This window comes from Stomoxys calcitrans, chromosome 2, assembly GCF_963082655.1.
Source record: "Stomoxys calcitrans chromosome 2, idStoCalc2.1, whole genome shotgun sequence".
NCBI lineage: Eukaryota > Metazoa > Arthropoda > Insecta > Diptera > Muscidae > Stomoxys > Stomoxys calcitrans.
Window position 1 is genome coordinate 91,551,559 of NC_081553.1, and position 21,805 is coordinate 91,573,363.

At 38.8% G+C, this 21,805-nt stretch overlaps 1 protein-coding gene across 2 annotated transcripts in view; it reads right to left on the reverse strand.

The window, feature by feature from the left end:
• Positions 1–21,805, reverse strand: part of LOC106089089 (probable serine/threonine-protein kinase DDB_G0282963) — a 535,104-nt gene that overhangs the window by 207,143 nt on the left and 306,156 nt on the right. For both annotated transcript variants that reach the window (XM_059363862.1, XM_059363863.1), the window contains exon 4: positions 11,081–11,121. The gene's annotated coding sequence lies outside the window, so the exon portion shown is untranslated. The remainder of the gene's footprint in view (positions 1–11,080; positions 11,122–21,805) is intronic.

The following is a 21,805-nucleotide window of genomic DNA, read 5'->3' on the forward strand; positions in this document are numbered from 1 at the left end:
AATCTTTTCCAAAAAAAGAAAAAAGACATTGAAATTTTGCACGTGTTTTAAATTTTTGAATAGCTAGAGATACCCCAAAAAAAAACCAGTCCCCAAAAGCTTAAAAATCAATAAATACAATTTTTAAGCAATAAATAAATAAATACTTGAGATAACACCTCTAAATGGTCCCAAAGAGACTCACACACAAAGACCAAATTGTCAATTAATGAAACCACACCTAACCACCGCACAAAAGGCGATACGAAATGCTTGTCTCACATTAGAGTGGGTTAGCACACAGATACACAAAAAAATGTGGCATTTGTTTTGTTTAGACGTAGATAACACGTACTCATGCACTTTGCAAAAAAAAAAAAAAATTAAGCGATAGATTTAACACCCATTCAAGGGCAAGGACAAATATCGGCAAAAACTTAATGAAGTATCTGACGACTTTTTTGCTTTTTAAAGATTTTTTGTCCCCTCACGGTGTCAAATTGTTATTAGATCCCCAAAAACAACATATGACCAATAATGATGATTGAATAAACAAACTGAGGAAGCTTTTGTGGTATGAAATAATGAACACGAAATTAAAAGTCAATTAGCAAAAATATTATGTGTGGTAATTGTATTGAAAATAACATAAAATAAAATAAAATAAAATAAAATAAAATAAAATAAAATAAAATAAAATAAAATAAAATAAAATAAAATAAATTAAATTAAAATAAAATAAAACAATATAAAACAAAAAAAAATTAAATAAATAAAATGAGACCTCAAGCTGAACTATCTACGAAATTATAACCAAAAAAGGTCAATAATACACAATATAATAAAATAAAATAAAAAATAAGTAAGGGTGTTCTCGCCCACGTGGTTAATGAAATCCTGATGGATCTCGGTAGGGATGCCACTAGGATTATAGCTTATACGGACGACGACCAGCGAGATCATGGAAGCGTCACTGAGCAGGTTATCACGATGGGCTACCAAAAATGGACTGAGGACCAACGCAGGGAAGACGGAGCTGGTGATCTTCACGCGTAGATATAATATACCGGAGTTCAGACTCCCGTCCTTGGATGAGGTCATTCTGCGGATGTCGAAGGAGGCGAAGTACGTAGGTATAGTTCTAAATTCAAACCTGTCCTGGAAGAGGAACACCGAGTAGAGAATCCGTAAGGTACTGTGCGTTTTTTACTCCGGCAGCAGGATGTTCGCAAGGAAGTGTGGGGGGGGGGGGGGGGGGGGGGGTAACTCCCAAAATGTTTTATTAAATTTATACGACCATCGTGAGACCTGTACTGACCTATGGATCACTAGTATGGTGGAATGCTGTAGCGAAGAGGACGCGTACGAGGTAGCTCGAGAAGGACCAGAGACTGGCCTCTGCATCGGGTCACAGGGGCACTGATATCCGCACCACAGAAAGGCCTGGAGACGATACTAGATATACAGCCCATTGAGGCCTATATTCCGAACTGCGCCACTAAAATCTCGCTTAGGCTGCGGGAGCTCGCCATGCTGAAGGGGGATGGTTGCGGCCACAGTTCGATTCTGGGTGTTACGGGTGCGGAGGGAAGATCTCCGTCTACCTGGCACCAGTGCCGACTGGAGTGAGGGTATTCATTCTCTCACCAACAGTTACAGTTCTACATGGGTGGCGGTGTCAGTGCAGACAAAGTGATGCCAGGTATACTCCACCGTCTCCCTGTCTCATCACTGTGGCGTCTGACGTTGACAACTCTGGGGAAATATATAATTAAAATTTTTATAACATAGCTGGTCCTCTGCCAAATATAGTAGTATGTAGTACCATAGAATTATTGGTAGATAGAGACCATCGCCTTTGTGAGCTGTGAGATGTCCATCTTTCTCACAAGGTTGAGCTTAGCGCCCCAGGGAGTGTGGAAACTTCCAACGAGCTTTTTGACGATATTAATACATTCCGTTAACGCAAAGCGCACCGTTCAGATGTCCCCTCTATACTCGCAGCTCATAGTTCATATGAGTGAACTCCCTTTAGAGTTCAACACATATTCGATAACCTGTTCGTTTACCAAATGCCTCACCTGGGACCGACGATGTGGTGGAATCTTACCGGATGTACAGCCGACATCCATGAATGCATAAGTCATCTCTGTGGTGATTCCTTGCCACTCTGGAGTCTCCATTGGGGATGGGTCTGGCTTGGTCTTCCCTGAGCTCTTTTTTTTTCTTCAGCTTCTTGACAGTGGTATGCTCTTCGGCAGAGCAGAGCTGACTGTAATGTCAGTTTTATCCCTTCAAGTAGCCTGCGGTTTCGCCCGATTGCGCTGCCGGTACACACTCCTCTGTCTCCTTCCTCGTGCACCGGATAGCTTTCTCGGTATGCTTTTAAGCTTAGCAAAGCCATCACTAACTTCCGCCGTCATCCCGCTATCCCCATCTCTCGATTCAGCTGCGATGACTGTTTCATTGACACTGTCGCTGTTTGAATCTGAATCGGAAACACCACCTATACTTTAAGGCAGGGGACGAACTGTGCATCCATCTGGTTTATCCGTCTCTTCCTCATTTGTTAGTCTGACGACTGGTTGTACGCTTGAAGTATTTCTCACGACTACAGGTGCCAAAGCATTCACGCTTCGTTTTCCTAGCAGGGATGAATGGAGGGCAAATGCTGTACTTGAGGAGTGTGAGACCTCGATCTACACCGATGGCTCCAAGATGGATTCAGGGACTGGATTGGGGTCTACTCTGACGCACTCAATATCGGTCTCCGTCTCTGAGACTGCCGGATGAGTGTAAGGTCTTTCAGACAGAGGTCAGTCCAATTGCAGTGGCCGCAAGGGAAATTTATTTTATTTAATTTCATGCTCGCATCGCATTGCCATCAGGCCTATAAACAATCACACTATGCATAAGACATACTTTCCTAACATTAGTTAAAAAACTCCTCAAATTCTGATAAGGGATTTGCTTCCCCTTAAAACTCAGAATTCATGTGGACAGTATGGCAGCGCTCAAGGTCTTGGGGTCGAGGATGGTGAGGTCGAGATGCGTCTCGGATTGTTTTGAGTCCCTGTATAGACTCCGGGCCCACGATATGACGCTGACATGGGTTCCTGGCTATGAGGGGATTCTAGGAAATGAGAGAGCGGACGAGTGCGCCAGCATGTGTTCTTCTGTGCCGGGCGGAACAGCCACTGGTATCACCTATGTGCCGTTTGTTGAGCTACTGCATACAGTAGAGGGATGGTCAGGGCGGCTTCGGTGGTGAGATGGGACTCGGTGGATGGTTGCCGGACTGCAAAGGCGCTATGGCCTGTCATCCACGGGAGGGGGACGAGGGAGTTGCTGGCGTTCGATGAGTACCTTAACACGTGTCATAACAGCACACTGTGCCATAGGCCGCATGGCGGCACGCATGGGAATACCGCGGGGCTTGTCATCGACCCAAAGTTTTTTCACAAAGATTTTATTTTCGAGGTTACTTTTATAGTTTTTAGAGCGCACAACAAGCCGATTATTGGCTGTATGTCTATTGTGGCATGGGTCAGATTAATATCTGCACCCTCTTTTCAACCTAACCTAACCTATTATCAGATTTCGCTGAAACTTTGCATAATGACCCATGTTAGGTTTTTCGACATCTGTGCTCTTTACGTGCAGATCGGTCTATATTTTGATATGACATATTGACCAATATTCTGTTTTAACAACTTGCACAGTGAATTGGTTTCATTAGACCACTCAATGTCCGTGCCGAGTTTGGTTCAAATCGGGCCATATTTCAATATAGCTGCAATGGGTTCATAAATCATAAATGATGCATTTTTCTGCGGATTATGAGGAAAGGTGGTTGATATATATACCCGAGGTGCTGGGTATGCAAAGTTCGGTCCTACCGAACTTTATGCCTTTTTTTTAACTCAAAATATCATAAAAAAAACTTTCTTTGCGAATTGCCTTAGGTATAAGTTAATCGTGTTTTGCAAATATTCAATTCATAGAGGCGTTCTTCCTCCACTCACAAAACTTAAGAAACTCTAAAACACTTCCACATGTAAACATAATTGCATATAATTTGGTATGATTTTGGAGTATTATATCGATGCTTATAACATATTCACAATAACACTTGAGGACATGTGTCACAAAAAGCTATCGTCTTTTCTTTTTTTTTTTTTTGTTGTTGGTGAGTTAAAGCGATTTCCCAGCAAACTTTGGAGCACACACAAAGAGTGACAGCAACAGCAACATTTTGTACGCATAAGACTAATTTATAGACGTTTTTATTGTCAAATTGTAAGGCGTTATGGTTTGCAAAGTATTGCAATGATGGAGTGAATACTGAGATACTGGGCGAGGAGCGTATAGAGGCCATGGAGTTTTAAACGCATGCTACTCACTCAAGTTTCAAAGGCTTTTGTTTGTTTTGGTGGATTTCTTTGAGGGGGTTTATTTAAAGCAAATTTCATGCAAATATATGAGCGATATTTTTCTTTTTTTTTGGTGATTTTGTTTTGGGTGGAGGTGTTTAAAGAAAAAACCTACAACTATAACTGATATTTTTTAAATTTTTGGGTATTACTTTTTTTCGTTTTTCTTTTTTTTTTTGAATTTCTACGTTATTTATTTATTTATTTGTGGTTTTAAAGGTGCGTGCGTGCGCGCCTTGACAAACGTCAAATGCTCATACATAATGTCAAATGATAAGACAATATATTGTAGAGATGTCGTCGCAGTGCGCACATACGTTTCGCATACGAAAATCGTAATAAATGTCTGAGATTTCATTTCAGGCTTGTTCGCATGCGCAGTGCGCAAATAATCGCACTAGAGTTGGAACACGTTTTCCTCCAAGCAGGCTCCAGCCGTACATAGTACAGAGCACCCAAACAACACCTAAAGCGCGCCAGCATATTTTGTGGCTACTCGATATTGACACTTTGACAAATATTCCGCTTTAATTTCATTGTGTGTCCCCACATGCTCGTATATGAGGAGGTGCCAACATTCATGCGGACAAGGAGGGAGGCCCAAAAAACACATTTTTGTGGACAACATACCTTTTGCAATATAAAACTTCAGTATCCATGTTTTGTTTGTTTGTTATTTTTGGTGGCCGCCACTCGCTGAGATGTCAAGTCGAAACAATTGTCAAAAAAATACTAAAACATTTCTTTTAATCTGAAGAAAAGAAACGTGTGTTCTTCAAAACCTCAAACTTCGAACTAAAAGTTTTTTTTTCATAATCCCCAAAAACAAAATCCTCTGACAAAATACACCAATGTTTTGTTTATTTAAGGCATAGCTATATTCTAAAAAACCAAAAAAAAAATCAACAATAAGAAATTTTGGTTACAAATCTTTTTTCTTTGGTGCCTTACAGAAATACATCACTTTTTTTTTGCTGTGGGGAAACAAGTCAGGGGCTAACGAGGCAGTTCTATGCTCCCAATTTTGTTTTTACCACAATATGCATCTTTTCATGAGCACTTCTTCTATTTTTTAATTACTTTGGGTATGGTGCCCGAAATTGTAACATTTGACCAAACATTAAAGAGAGACCTCTCACATGCGGATGTTTATATGAAAAACATACACTCACACTTTGAAAGAGAGATAGTGTAGGGGAGTTTTCGGATATTTTTTTTGGATATAAACAAAATCTTCATCTTTTTGCTAAAGAATTATGACTACAAGGTGTAGTCAAGGGTTTAGAAACTGTTTGTATGAGAATATTTATATTTTTTTATTTTAAATTTTTGGTGGAAAATCAAAAACCAAAGTGGGTTACTATGCATTTTTGGGGGGGGTGGATTATGGTAATTTAAATAATCATATCACAGACTATAAACACTTGGCCCTACATGTTTGTTTATTTAAACAAATTGAGGTAATCTGCCAGCCACTGGTGTGATATTTGAAATCGATGGGAATAAAATGTTGAATGTGAAAATCAAACATACAGGGTAGCTGACACGAAGTCAAGCCAAGTTCAGACTGGTATATCCGTGAAACTAGAAATGTCATATTTGTTTTATTATAGCCTTCACCATAGGATGGTGGTATACTAATTTCGTCATTCCGTTTGTAACATCTCGAAATATGCGTCTAAGACCCAATAAAGTAAATATATTCTTGATCGTCATGACATTTTAAGTCGAACTAGCAATGACCGTCTGTCCGTCCGTCCGTCCGTCTGTCTATCGAAAGCACACTTACTTTCGAAGGAGTAAAGCTAGGCTCTAATAAGAAGTATTTTTCACAAATACTTCTTATTAGAGTAGGTCGGTTGGGATTGCAAATGGGCCAAATCGGTCCAGGTTTTGATATAGCTGCCATATACACCGATCTTGGGTCTTGACTTCTTCAACCCCCGATTTGACTGAAATTTTGCAAGTGGTGTTTTGGTATTACTTCCAACAACTGTGCTAAGTATAGTTCAAATCGGTTCATAACCTGTTGAAACTGCCATATAAACCAATCTCCCGATAAGACCTCTTGGACTTCTAGAAGGCGCAATTTTTATCCGATTTGGCTGAAATTTTGCATATATCGTTCAGAAATGACTTCTAACAACTGTGCCAAGTATAGTCGAATTTGTCAATTTTATCCGATTTGGTTGAAATTTTGCACGTCGCGTTTTGGTATCACGTCCAACTACTGTGCTATTATATGCTTCAAATGGTATGGTACGGCCCATATCAGTCAATAACTTGATGTTGCTCATATACAATGGGTTGCCCAAAAAGTAATTGCGGATTTTTCATATAGTCGGCGTTGAAAAATTTTTTCACAGCTTGTGACTATGTAATTGCATTCTTTCTTCTGTCAGTTATCAGCTGTTATTTTAGCTTGCTTTAGAGAAAAAAAGTGTAAGAAATGTATATTTGATTAAAGTTCATTCTAAGCTTTATTAAAAATGCATTTACTTTCTTTTAAAAAATCCGCAATTACTTTTTGGGCAACCCAATATATTGAAAAAGTCATTCAAAAAACTTGATAAATGCGATCCATGGTAGAGGGTACATTCGTCCTATTTGGGGGTTGTTATGGGGGTGCGACGTCCCCTAGACTGTTGGTCCCGAATGTTGAAATCGGACTCGTGGTCTACTCTCAAATACCTTTCCTTTGAGCCCCATATTTCCACATTGACCGGTTTAGAGGGATGGGGCGGCCGATTAGTGACATGGCCTTGAAAATGTATATCATGTTCGTGTTCCACTCTAAAATACCTCTTATTACAGACCCATATTGAAATGGTCAGCAAATATAGGCTATATGGGTTATATTATGGGGGTGGGGTGAACCCATAACCACTTTTTTCCGAATATTGATATCACACTCGTGTTTTACTCCCAAAGACTTTTCATTTGAGCCTCATATTGCTATGGTCGTAAATTTGTCCGCTTTGGTGGTTTTTTGGGAGGGACGGCCCCCTAAAGACTTGGCCACAGATTTGGATATAAGATTCGCATTCTACTCGCAAATATCTTTCATTTGAATCCCATAATGCCATGGTCGGTAAATATGTCCGATTTAGGGGTGTTTTAGGGGTTGGGGTGGTCCCTCCAACACTTGGTCCGACAATTGAATATCAGATAGGTTTTCTTATCCTAAATACCTTTCATTTGAGTCCCATGTTGTCGTGGTTGGTCTAAATATATATTTGGTAGGTTTTGGGGGTGGGGCGGCCCCCCTAGGTACCCCATGCGAAATTTGGATACCAAATTTTTATTTTTATGTTACTATAAGGGAGCTCACAATAAAACTTAAATCGCAACACCCATCACCGAGATCTGGCGTTTCTGAAAATTAGGGAAGGGGGAGGGTCCGCCCCTCCTTCAGATATCAAAAAATGTACTGCCGTTTTTTTCACCACCGGATCATTATGTACCATCAGTGAAAATTTCATGAAAATCGGTTCAGCCGTTTTTGAGTCTTTAAGGGATACACAAATAAACTTGCGATGCAGAAGACGAAGTTGCTACTCCTAACGAGAAAATTTAAAGTAGTGGAAGTGGATATGCGTATAGACGACATTTTGGTGAAGACCAAGCGATCGCTCAGATATCTAGGGATTCGTTTGGTTACAAAGCTGACCTAAGCAGAACAAATCTCGCACGATATGAAAGACTATGAGGATAACGGCGCAACTCCGTCGACTTATGGCAAACATAAGTAGGCCCCTCCCGGGCAGGCGCAGACACCTAGTATAGACATGCAATAGAATTCTCCTTTATGGAAACGAAATGTTTGACCAGACACTGCAGACGGAATGCGGTGCGAAATTCTTCCTCTCGGTATTAGGGAAAGGCAGCCCTTAGGGTCATACCCTACTGATCATATCATACTTGACAATGGCGAAGCCCGCAGCCCTTTTAATAGCTAAAATGGTAACGATAAACCTAGGGACCAGTCTCTACACGGCAAGTTGCAAACGGATCATACACGCGCCATGGGACACAAGATTATCGAGAGATGGTAATAAAGATGGATGAATGAGAGTCGAGGTAGGTGTTGACGCGACGACATATCTCCGATGTGTGGAAGGGTGGTGCAATAGAAATCGCGGCGACAACAACGATCATGCTACACAGATGTGGACGGGCCATGTTTACTTTCGGATATACCTACATAGAATGGACAAATGATATTCTAGAAAATGCATATATGATGCACTAGAAGTTGCAGACGATGTTGAACTAACCTTTCACAGCAACGATCACAGCCTATATTGGAGAACGAGAATAACTGGGAGGCCTAGCAAATAAGTGCTGCGCTGTAAGAATTTGTACCTGGACGCAGTGGCGTAAAGCATAAATTCGAAGGCCTGGATGCAGACACAATTAAGATTACATGGATAATTACCAAAGATGGGTTCCACCTCAAAGTAATGCAAAATCAACGCAGACATAATAAGGATGACATGGATAATCACCAGATATAGCGTCAACCTCAAAGTAATGCGAAAGCGATTTGGAGGTGGAGTTAATCCCCCGAGGTGACACAGGGTGAGTTTTAAACCGGTATCATCGATATCGACGGAGCCGAAATTAACTCGTCAGATTCAAAAATCATTTTCCCAAACTGGCACAACAAAAAATTAATTTTCCGCCCCCTGTACTGAGTTCGTACCATTGGAGGTCTATTGTACGTGGCTTCAGGCTCTCGCGTTGAAGACATTTGAGATAGGTAAAACGTCTGCCTAAGCCATCCAGTCGCATATGTCGTAGCAAGACATTTTTCACTACATGAAGAGAGAATCGGAAGTTGGATATGACAGTCGATGAGATAATGGTTCCCTTCAACAACTCACCCAATAAACGTGGTATTACATTTGACGAACTTCACGGGTCTTCAGCACATGATACTGCAATTCTTGACAAAATCAGAAGTAGGAACAAGGTCTTTAAATCTTAGGCCAACAGCACTGGGAGACCAAGAAAACGTCGATTTAGGAGACCAACCACCACCAATAGTGGTTTACCCACCTAGACAAATCAGAGGCCCCAGCCCAGTGGAAATTGAGATTTACGTCAATGCGGTTGCTGTGTGTCCCATGTTCCCACTTGTTCCCATTTCAATTTCCAGCCTAATATATTTTTTTCTCGACCTCCCTGGACTCAACCCAACCATTGTGGTTGTTGTGTGTCCTATATGCGTCCCGACACCCCACGACACATTTTTCCCATTCCCAGCCTACCATAATTATTTATCGACCTCCCTGGACCCAACCCAACCAAGCGCAAAAGATTTTGGATCAGGATATTTTGCAAAATCTAGCAAACAAATAATGGATGAAGACACAATATTTTACTGTTACAAAATACAAATATTGTCCATGAACATTCCACTAAGGAACAGGGGAAAACTTCTCACATATCAATCAATGATGTTCGATTCCAATTTTAAGATCAATGATAAGGGGCCTCCTTTTTATAGCCTAGTCCGAACGGCGCGTCGGAGTGCGACAATTATTTGGGGAGAAGTTTTAACATGGCAAAGTACCTCACTAATGTTGCCAGCATTAGGAGGGGAAAACCACCGTTGAAAAGTTTTTGTGATGGTCTCGACAGGATTCGAACCCAGGCGTTTAGCGTCGCAGGTGGACATGCTAACCTTTGCGCCATGGTGGCCTCCTCCTACTTTACTGTTACCATCTATTAGATTAAAATGCAAGTGTTGCGCCTTGTTTGTTTGTTCCGTGTACGCGAGGGGGCATACGTGAGGGGGCGGACCCTCCCTGCATGTTCGAAGTTCAAAAACGCCAGATCTCGGAAATAGATGCATCGATTTAAGCGAAATCTCCCCCTTATGGTAAACCAAAAACCCAAAATTGGTATAAAACTTTGGGGTCAAATAACCGGGGGGGACGCCCTACCCCAAAACCCACCAAAACGGACGTGTTTAACGATTGCGACAATATGGATATCAAATGAAAGGTATTTAAGAGTAGAGTACGAATTTGATATAAATATTTTACCCCAAGTATCGGGTACCCGCTTCAATCCCAAAAACCAACAAAAAATAGCATGTTTATCGATTTGTGCAATATGGATATCAAATGAAAGGTAATTTGAAGTAGAGTACGAAATTTAAATACAAATTTTGGGGTCTATTCCCTGGAGTGTTGCCCATCTTCAAAATGATGATCCAAATAGAATATTTACCGAAAGGGAGCATATGGAACTCAAACGAAAGGTATTGGAGAGTAGAATACAAAACTTATATAAAAATTCAGGTCAATTGCCGGGTAGTCGCCCCATCCTAAAAGTATGCAACAAATAGACATGTTTACCAAACGGGACAATTAAAGGTTATTAAAGGTATAAATTATTTTCAAATGTAGACCATGGAAAAAAGAGGGCCGTGATCACCTACGGGTGTGGCGAAGCACATCGGGCCAACATTAATATTGAAAATATAATTTTGCATCCAGATAAGAACTTCGCTGTTTTCATATAAATATTTTGTATTTAAAAAATCCATGAAAATTACAACTCGACCAAATATTCACCTTGACTATACTCCCAAAATTTGTATATAATGATATCGGTATATAAAAACTTTTTTTGAATTTTTTCAAATGATAACTTACCAATCTCTCCTTGGATATGACAATGAACAAGTAACAAAGAACTAGAATGAAACAAAGGAAACACTCAATTAGTTAACTAGAATTTTTTTAAGTAAAGTCAAATCTTAATTTAAAGTAAATGATAAAAATCTATGCCAAGCTAATAAAGGCGGATGGTTAGTGATTATTGTTTAAGTCTTTGAACTTACAACACAAAGCCTTAAAATGAATGATGAGGAGCACTCCACGGGTTCAAAACGCCAAGCAAATAAATAATAAATATGTTATAAATTTAAAATACATTTAAGACAATAAGATCAACAGAATACACCCCATTTGGAAAACTAGCAAGCAAATGGAACAAAATAGAACCATAATTTAAAAGAGCAACTTTTAAGTCAAACTTGTATAAATTATGGCAAACTATACAGAATGGCACGGCACACAATTTTGCCATAATTTATAAAATTTTAAAAAAATAAATAAATATATGGAACAATGCCATTCTGTATAACAAATTTGCATGTCAAAAACTATTGTTCTTGGTTGAGTTTTTTGTACAGTCTTAATGTTATTTTTAATGAGTTTTTCGGTTTAAGTTAGATCTCGTTGGAAAGGAAATAAATATTGAATTGCCATGGCGGTTTTTTAATTTTTCTTGGCTAAGTTTAAGAAAAAAACAACATTAAATTGCTTTTGATTGTTATGGAAATCAGTTGGTGTATTATTTTAAGAAAAATCTTGAGCAAAAAAACTTTGTGGTTTCCAGCAATTAAAGTCTTGATTCTGTCTGTGTTTTTTTGTTTTTTTTAGCAAATCTGTAGCCTTTGTTGAGTGTAACCGAAAACCCACACGCGAGCCGTTCTTTTTTTTTTGGATTTAGTGACTCTGATTACAAATTATGAAATTTAAACTATAGTTGTTGGTGTTGTGTTTTTTTTTGCCACAAATTGTTTAAGAGAGCAAAAATAAATCTTGCTGCACAATGCTGATGAGGATTATGATGATGGCAATAACAATGATGATGATAATGTTTGTTGTAAATGCCTGTTTAATGTATATTTGATACATTCAAATTGTTTACTCATTTTTTCATTATAGAAACCATGAAATAACATTTCCCAAGTTTTCAGTCAAAAAGATGTGTGTGGGGGGCGATTGGGAATAGGATGAATCAACCACTCCTTGAGACATCATCATGTGTGAGTCATATCTCGAACCTCATCATGAAAAAACTGGAGCCCCTCTGCAATAACAGATGCAAATAAAATCATTCAATGTGGGAAAACGAGTGAGGTATGAACAAATTTTCTGTTCAAATAAAATGTTAACAAATTTTCTATGGAAATAAAATATAAACAATTTTTTTTTTATAGAAATAAAATGATGACATTTTTTATTGAAATAAACTTTAAAAATTTTACCAAAGATTTTTTGACGAAATGTTGACAAATTTTTTTATTAGTATGTTGCCTTCACCTCAGTTTTGCACTAAACTCACGTCCGAAACCAAGTTATAACATCTCTCTTTTGGTGCTGTTCTTCAAGAGTATCGTTAGAATGACTTGGTCTTTTGATAAGCTTAACCTCTTAAAAGTAAATGTATGGATATATGGTACCAAATTCAGACTTTAATGTTTTTTATTTTGGTCAATGGCAGCGACCACTGTGCGACTGTCCCATCTCCAAACATTATAATATGGGAATGGTGTGGCAGGTATTATGTATTGAAGTGCAATTTTGAGATCACAGAACCAAGCAACTGAAAAATAGATTCATTATGGCCCTGACGATCAGCAAATAAAAGTTATGTGGAATTGGATCAAAATCTGAAATAACTAAGATTATTTCAATGAATTTGAATGAAAATGAATTTGATCCGGGAAAAACTTAATGACACCACAACAAATTTGCATTTTTATACCCACCACCATAGGATGGGGTATACTCATCTAGTCATTCCGTTTGTAACACCTCGAAATATTGATCTAGGACCCCATTTAGTTTATATATTCTTGATCGTCTCGACATCCTCAGCCCGTCCGTCCGTATGTCGAAATCACAATAACTGTCGAATGCGTAGAGCTAACCGCTTGAAATTTTGCATATATACTTAATATCGATGTAGGTCATTAGGGATTGCAAATGGGCCATATCGGTTCAGATTTTGATATAGCTCCCATATAAACTGATCTCCCGATTTGACTTCTTAAACCATTACAAGCCGCGATTTTTATCCGATTTGGCTGAAATTTTGCATATACGAGGGCGCACAAAAATCGCGGTATAAACAGAAAAAAGTTAAGTGCTTTGGAAACTTCCATCTCTGCTATAAACACATGTTAAATTTTGTTTCAATCTGGCAACTCCATATAGAAACAGGTGTTCACAAAAGACGCATCGGCGATTTTTTTACAATGGAAAAATTAGAAATGCGTGGTGTCATTAAATATTAACATAAAAAAGGTTTATCGGGATAAAAAATCCATATTGATATGGTGAATGTGTTAGGAGAAAGAGCTCCTTAATATGCAACAATAACAAATTGGATTGCTGAATTTAAACGTCGTCGTACAAGTATTGAAGTTGAACCACGTACGTGGACTTCCAAAAACAGCAACAACAACAGAAATTGTGGCCAAGAGCACGATATGGTACTAAATAATCGACGAATAAAAGTGCGTGAAAAAGCTAATATCATGGGCATCTCAAATGATCGAGTCCATTTAATTTGCATGAAGAACTACAGATGAAAAAGCTATCTGCAAAATGGGTGCCGCATTTATTAACAGTCAACCAAAAACGCATAAGAATGAACATTTCTCAAGCTTGTTTGGATGGTTTTAAGCGAAATAAAATGGATTTTAAGTGTCGTTTCCTAACTGTTGATGGGACATGGATCCACCACTATTCTCCAGAGACAATCCAAACAATGGACTGAAGCTGAAGGAAGTGCCCTAATCGGCTGATAAGGTTATGGCAACGATTTTTTTGGGACTTTAAAGGTATTTTATTGATTCACTTTCTGCAAAAGGGTAAAACAATAAATTCAGAGTACTATTGCAAGCTTTTGCATCAATTAAATGTACAAATTCGAGAAAAACGTCCAGGCTTACAACACAAAAAAATAATTTTTCATCAAGTCAACGCACCAGCACACAAGAGTGTTTTAGCAATGGCTAAAATCAACGAATTACAGTACGTGTTGCTTGACCACCCACCTTACTCTCCTGATCTAACTCCCAGTGACTTTTATCTGTTCCCAAATCTAAAAAAATTTCTTGCTGGCAAGCGTATTACATTATATGAAGATGCAATAACAGTTGTAAACCACTATTTTAAAGACCTTGAGGTAAAGTATTTTATTCAAGGTATAGAATTGCTAGATAAGCGTTGGACTAAGTGTATTGAAGTTTCAGAAGATTATATTGAAAAATAAAAATATTTTTGAAAAACTAACTATTCTCATTCATTGATAGGCTAAGAAGTTTCTGAACCGCTTTCTTAGTGTTCTGTTTTGACTGCCAACAAATTTGCCAAGTACGGTCCAAACCGGTCTATAATCTGATATAGCTCCCATATAAACCGGTCTCTCCATCATCCTTGCTCGGTCCCTAGAAACTTTAATTTTTGCTGGTTTGAAGTTTGGTTTGTACAGTAAAATTATGTCCCTCAACTAAAGTTATTTTGTATAAATTTTTAGCAGAATCCATGGTGGTGGGTTCCCAAGATTTTTCGTTATTTTTTGTTTGCAATATGGTACTTCAGTGAAGGTACATATGGGAGAAAATATTTTGCCAGCGGGGGACACCCCATCCCCAAAGCCTGCTATATGGGTAAATAGACCAATTATGACAAAATGTAACAGAATCAGAAATAAATCTGAGAGGACCGAGAGTTTAGGGAGCAACTCCACACCCAAATCGCACATATTTATTGAACATGGTAATATAAGACTCAATTGAAAGGTATTTGGGAGTAGAGTCGTGAATCTAATATTCACATTTGAAACTAAGAACCTCAGGGCCCAAACCAGCCCTCAAACCATCCCCCATATTGAGCATTGACTTTTTCCGACCATGGCAATATGGGCCTTAAAAGACAGGCATTTTGAAGTAGAGCACGAATTTGGTATCCACATTTAGGGCGAGATGATTGATTATTTATCGATAATGACAATACAGGGCTCAAGCAAAAAGTATTTGAGTGTGATTAGCTTAGGTTTAAGTGGCAGTCTGCCATCAGGCTCAGGCGTTTTCGTCCATTGTGATATCACATAAACAGGAGAAGAAAGACGTCTTCTAGTTCCTACCGTTGTACCATCCAGATCGCTTTAAAAAGCCCAACAACTAGCGAAAGTTCACTTCCGCTAAATCCGAAAAGTTTTCAAAGAAGTGAGAAACTAAAGTAAATGGTTTTTTTGACAGGCACGCTACAAAAGTAAATCGATAGGAACAGCAAATGACGCGAATTTGTTTTTGTCGCTCTTTTGGCATTTCTCTTCAGTAAGTTTTGCCATTTCATGATGGAAAGAAATACGAGCCAACAAGGAGTAGAAAATATTAACATTTATTACCGAAATTTGGTCTTCAATTTATGGTCGTCATAATTGTTCTACCAGATCAACAATTGAGCGTCTAGTGGAAAAATTTGAATCCCCAGATACAGTGCAAAATGTTTCCGTGTCAGTGAGACAAAGAAGTGCCCGTAGTGTCGATAATATTGCTGCCGCTGAAGCTTCCGTTGAAGAAAGCCCAAAAGTGTCTCTCACACGTAGTTTTTAAGCGTTAGACATCTCTGTGACATCGTCGTAGTGAATTTTGAGAAAATATCTTTGTCTAAGCCGCTTGACCACCAGCAGCGTCGTATGTTCGTGAACTGGGCTGAGCAACAACTTGAAAATGATTCGGATTTTCATCGAAAAATCATCTTCGAATGGCTTCTTCAATAAACAAAATATGCGTTATTGATCAGACAGCAATCCACACGTTCTTCATGAGTCATCGTTGCATCCTGAAAAAATTACGATGTGGTGCGGACCCTCCCCCTAACACCAATTTTAAAAAAAACTTTGTGGTCAAATAACATGGGGGAACGCCCTATCCCAAAACCCACCCAAACGGACTATTTTACCGATTGGGCAAATCGAAATCAACTGAAAGCTATTTAAGAGTAGTCAGAACTTGATATGACAATTTAGTCATAAGCGTTGGGGGGCCCGCTCCATCCCGCCAAAAATAACATGTTTATCGATTGGGGCAATATGAGTATCAAGTGAAAGGTAATCGGAAGGAAAATATGAAATTTAGATAAAAGTTTGGGGGGCCGCCCCAACCCAAACGGACATGTAGGACAATAGGGACAATATGGAATTCAAACGAAGGGGTTTTGAGAGTAGAATACGAAACTTATATAAAAATTTGGGGTCTACCCCCAGGGCGGTTGCCCCAAAATCGACAAATGTGAAAAATATTTATAAGAATTCGAACTTTCTAGGAAAAATCTCTGTTTACTTCATTAAAACATTTCTCAAGTTATCATTCTGCCTTCTGCATTGAAATGTATATATGCAGTATGTTTTAGTTTTGAAAATTAACCACTTTTGCGCATGCGCGTAGGCGTTCATGTTAATAGATATTTTTACTTCTACATACAGACAAAAGGCTTTGCAATGACTTTGTCTGAGGTTTAGTGTTGCAAGAAGGAGACTTTCTGACTTCCTCGCCTCAAAAAAAAAACACGCCTTAAAGTGTTGCTGGTAACACAAAAATCGACTAAAGTAAGGTGAGAGGGAGATGGGGAAGACGAACTCTCTAAAGTTATAACAGCAGCTGTTGCCGCTGCCACCGCCACCGCCACCACAATATAATCATCTTTAGCCGCAACAGTATCATCACCCTCGGTAGGGAGCAACTACTATATGACTGGATGGAGGGCCACTCAAGTCGTGCTGCATGTAATCGGAGTAGTTACCCCAAGGAAGGAATCATCATCTTCATGTGAAGTTGTGTTGTTTGTAGCACTGTTGTTTCATAGCAAAAGCCATGCGATAATAATGAATGATAATAATAGATTGTTATAGATAGTTTAGCGAAAGAGATGAACTAACTAACATCAATGTGTACATGTATTGTACAACAGCAGACATATGCTATATGAATGCTAAGCCATTTGTCTGTCTGTCTGTCCGTCCATCTTTGTGCTAGGTATGGGAGTGTTTTATTTTACCTATTTGTTGCAATACCTTGGGGTATATTTATGTTGATTATGTCGGTTATTAGGTCTTTCTTGAAAGCAAGGTAGATGCCTACGTTTTCATTTTATATAGAAGAACACAACAACAACACTATTTATAAAAAATTAAATTGTTTATGGAAAATGTATATTTTTTTTTTTGTATGGCAAAAATGACTTAATGCTGTACAAGATAGAAATCTAGTAAAGAAAGGATGCGTATGAGCAGATTGAGCAACATGAAACTGAAGGTCTCTCTACTTGAAATGGGTTTATATGAAAGTGTTGAATGAAATGTGGGTATAACTCAATATAGCCCATATTGGGCCAACAAAGAAAATGGTTTTGAAAACAAATATGATTTTTTATTACCACCATCATAGGAGTTATACTATTATTGCCCAAAAAGTAATTGCGGATTTTTTAATCAAATATACTTTTTTACATTTTTTTTTCTAAAGCAAGATAAAAGTAACAGCTGATAACTGACAGAAGAAAGAATGCAATTACAGAGTCATAAGCTGTGAAAAAATTTGTCTACGCCGACTATATGAAAAATCCGCAATTACTTTTTGGGCAACACAATATATAAACTCAATAAAATATATAACGCTTGATTTTTACATCTTTTCCAAGGCCAATAATGAATTGGTTTCATTATATCCTCCACCATAGGATGGGGGTATACTAATTTCGTCATTCTGTTTGTAGTACGTCGAAATATGCGTCAGAGACCCCATAAAGTATATATATTCTTGATCGTCATGTCATCTTATGTCGATCTAGCCATGTCCGTCCGTCCTTCTGTCTTTTGAAAGCACGCTAAATTTCGAAGGAGTAAAGCTGGCCGCTTGAAATTTTGCACAAATACTTTTTATAAGTGTAGGTCGGTTGGAATTGTAAATGGACCAAATCGGTCCATGTTTTGATTTAGCTGCCATATAAACCGATCAGGGATCTTGATTTCTTCAGCCTCTAGAGGGCGCAATTCTCGTACGATTTAACTGAAATTTTGCACGTAGTGTTTTGGTGTCACTTCCAACAACTGCGCTAAGTATGATTCAAATCGGTTCATAAGCTGGTATAGCTGTCATCTAAAACGATCTTGGATCTTGACTTCTTGAGCCTCTAGAGGGCGCAATTCTCGTCCGATTTAACAGAAATTTTGCACGTAGTGTTTTGTGTAATTTCCAACAACTGTGCTAAATATGATTCAAATCGGTTCATAAGCTGGTATAGCTGCCATATAAACCGATCTTGGGTCTTGACTTGATGACCCGCTAGAGGGCGCAATTCTCATCCGATTTGGCCGAAATATACCATGAGGTGTTTTGTTACGACTCCCAATAACTGTGCTAAGTATGGCGTAAATCAGTATAGAACCTGATATAGCTGCCATATAAACCGATCAGGGATCTTGACTTCTTGAGCCTCTAGAGGGCGCAATTCTCATCCGATTTGGATGAAATTTCGTACAACGGCTTCTCTCATGACCTTCAACATACATTTCTAATATGGTCTGAATCGATCAAAAGCTTGATACAGCTCCCATATTTTGCTTCTTGAGTCCCTACAAGGCGCAATTCTCATCCGAATGAACTGAAATATTACATAATGACTTTTACAGTGTTCAGCATTCATCTATGGTCCGAATCGGACTATAACTTGTTTTAAACTTTTTTTTTGCTTCATCTTACACTTGTGCTAATCTCTTCTCGCAATTATGTGAAAACTCATTCAGAAACTCATAAATCTTTTAAAAGCTTTCACTCAAAAGAATGTTGAAAATATATGCTGCATTTCAATAGGCCTTTCATAAACTTTCTAGTCCAAAATATTGGAATGTTAGATTATCTTCATTGACTCTTTCGACCTTCCAACTTTGCTAATAATAAATAACTCTTAAAAAAAGGGATTAGAATATGCCAAAAGGCAATGTTTACCAAAGTTTCAAACTTTGTGTAGATAATTCGCAAGAGAACAGAGCTTGAAACTCTCACTCAAACATCATTAGCCATTAGTGGCCTTTTAAAAGTTTCACCTCTCTAGAGCAACACTTGACTTACTAACATAGAGTTGCTATGGTTATGAACAACAAGCAACAGAAGAAGAACATATTGATGCTGATGATGTCGGCATTTGCTGTTGTTGGCTAATGATGTAGTCTAAGTCTTTAATATCTGTCCTCTGTATATGGCCAGACACACACTTTAGGCCAAATCTAACAAATGTTTTAGCATGATGAAGCTAATGCATCATTTGGTGTATGCTGTTTTCTAGTTTTTTTCTTGCCTCTATATCTAGGACCAGAAAAACGATGAGGTAAATAGACACTTTACGATAGTCCAGCAGTAAAAGTGTTTGAACCACATCATTACACTGGGTAACAGAGAATTACCTATTACCAATTTAATTCACTTTGCTTATGATAAAACCATCGAGAACATCGTTTGTAGTAAAGGATGGCTTTTTACCCGTAAATTCAAAAATTCTTTTAAGCCAAATATATTTTGCTTACAGCGAAAGATGACATCTTACACGAAAAATCGACTTTTGCGGAACCTCCCCCCAAACCCCATTTTCAAAAACGTCAGATCCCGTTTTAAGCAAAATTTTGCATGCCACTTTATGTTACCCCAAAAAAACACAAAATTGGTATAAAATTTTTGGGTTAAATAAGCTGGGTGGGGGACGCCCCATCCCAAAACCCACTCGAACGGACACGTTTAACTATTAGGACAATATGGGTATCAAATGAAAGGTATTTAAGTGTAGAGTACGAATATGGCATTAAAATGTCACCCTAAGTGTCGGGGAGTCCCCCACCTCCAAAAAACATCACCCAAAAGGACACTTTTACCGCTTTGGGCAATATGGGTATCAAATAAAAGGAATTTAAAAGTACAGTACAAATCTGACAAAAAAATGTGTTTCTTGGTGTGTAAGGGCTGTCCACCCCCAAAACCCCTCAGCAGAGCATATTTACCAATTGGAACAATATGGATATCAAATGAAAGCTATTTAAAAGAAGAGTAAGAATCTGATATAAAAATGTATTCCTTCATGTCTGAGGCGCCTCCCCAAGCCCCTAAAACCCCTCAACAGACTATATGGATATCAAATGAAAGGTATGTGGAAAATGAGTACACACCGGTTATAAGAAAAAAAACCCCACAACGGGCATAAATGTCCAACGTCACAAGGTGGGTATGAAATGAAAGTTCTTTGAGAGTTGACTACGAATCTGATATACACATTTGGCAGAATCTGGGATCGGCCCACCAACTTAATACACTCCAAAAGAACGTGTAGTTCGATCTTGATTGTATGGGAATTAAAAGAAAAGTCAATGACAGCAGAGTTCGTATCTAAGGTTGATATAAGGATCCAAGTATGCGACAGTAAGGGACTCAAATAAGTAGTTTTTGGGTCTTAGCGTTGGGGGGACCGACCGAACATCTCCTCCCAATATAAACAACACCAAACTGTCATGTAGGAGGATTGAGAACATATTGTACACAAATGAAAGGACGTGTCAGAAGGCAATCCTCCTCCCCCATCCCACCAGAAATAAAAAGGAATTAAAAATAGTATATGAAGGCCGATCGGAATAGAATAGGATAGCAATAACAGGTCTTTGGCTGTGGAGTACACTATTTTTCCTCAAATTGGGATAGACACAGGAAGGACTTGCGGATTTTAAAAAATGTGCTACTTAAGACCCGTAGCCCTGAATGTCTTGATCACCAGCTCAAAAATGCTTAAAGAAAATTCATTTTTCAAAAGGCCATTTTATGGAGTAGTGAAACGCACCGTCCCAGCTAATAATATATATAGTTTGATCTTAAACAAAGTGCCTAATGTTGCTAAAAATATGTTTACTTGTCCATAATTTCGTGTATGGCAAAAAAAAAATAAAATAAGCAGGGGTGTTCTCGCTGATTCTATGGAACCTCGTGGTTAATTAAATCCTGATGGATCTCAGTGGGTATACACTAGGATTATCGCTTATTCGGACGACGTCGTGCTGCTGGTTCGAGGCAGGTTTCTGTCGACGATCAGCGAAATCATGGAAGGGTCACTGAGGAGGTTATGGCGGTGGGCTACCAGAAAGGGGTTGAAAGCCAACGCGTAGATATAAGATACCGGAGTTCAGACTTCGGTCCTTGGACGGGGTCAATCTGCGAATGTCGAAGGAGGCGAAGTATCTAGGCATAGTCCTCGATTCGAAACTGTCCTCGAAGAGGAACACCGAGGGAAGAAGCTGTAAGGCACAGTGCGATTTTTACTCCTGCAGGAGGATGTTTGGTAGGAAGTGGGGGTAACCCCCAAGATGATTTATTGGATCTTTACGGCCATCGTGAAACCAGTACTGACCTATGCAGCACTGGTATGGAGGAGTGCCGTAGAGAAGAGGACGTGTGTTAGGGAGCTCGAGAAGGTTCAGAGACTGGCCTGCGTCGGGGTCACAGGGGCACCGAGATCCGCACCGCAGGCAGGCCTGGAAACGAT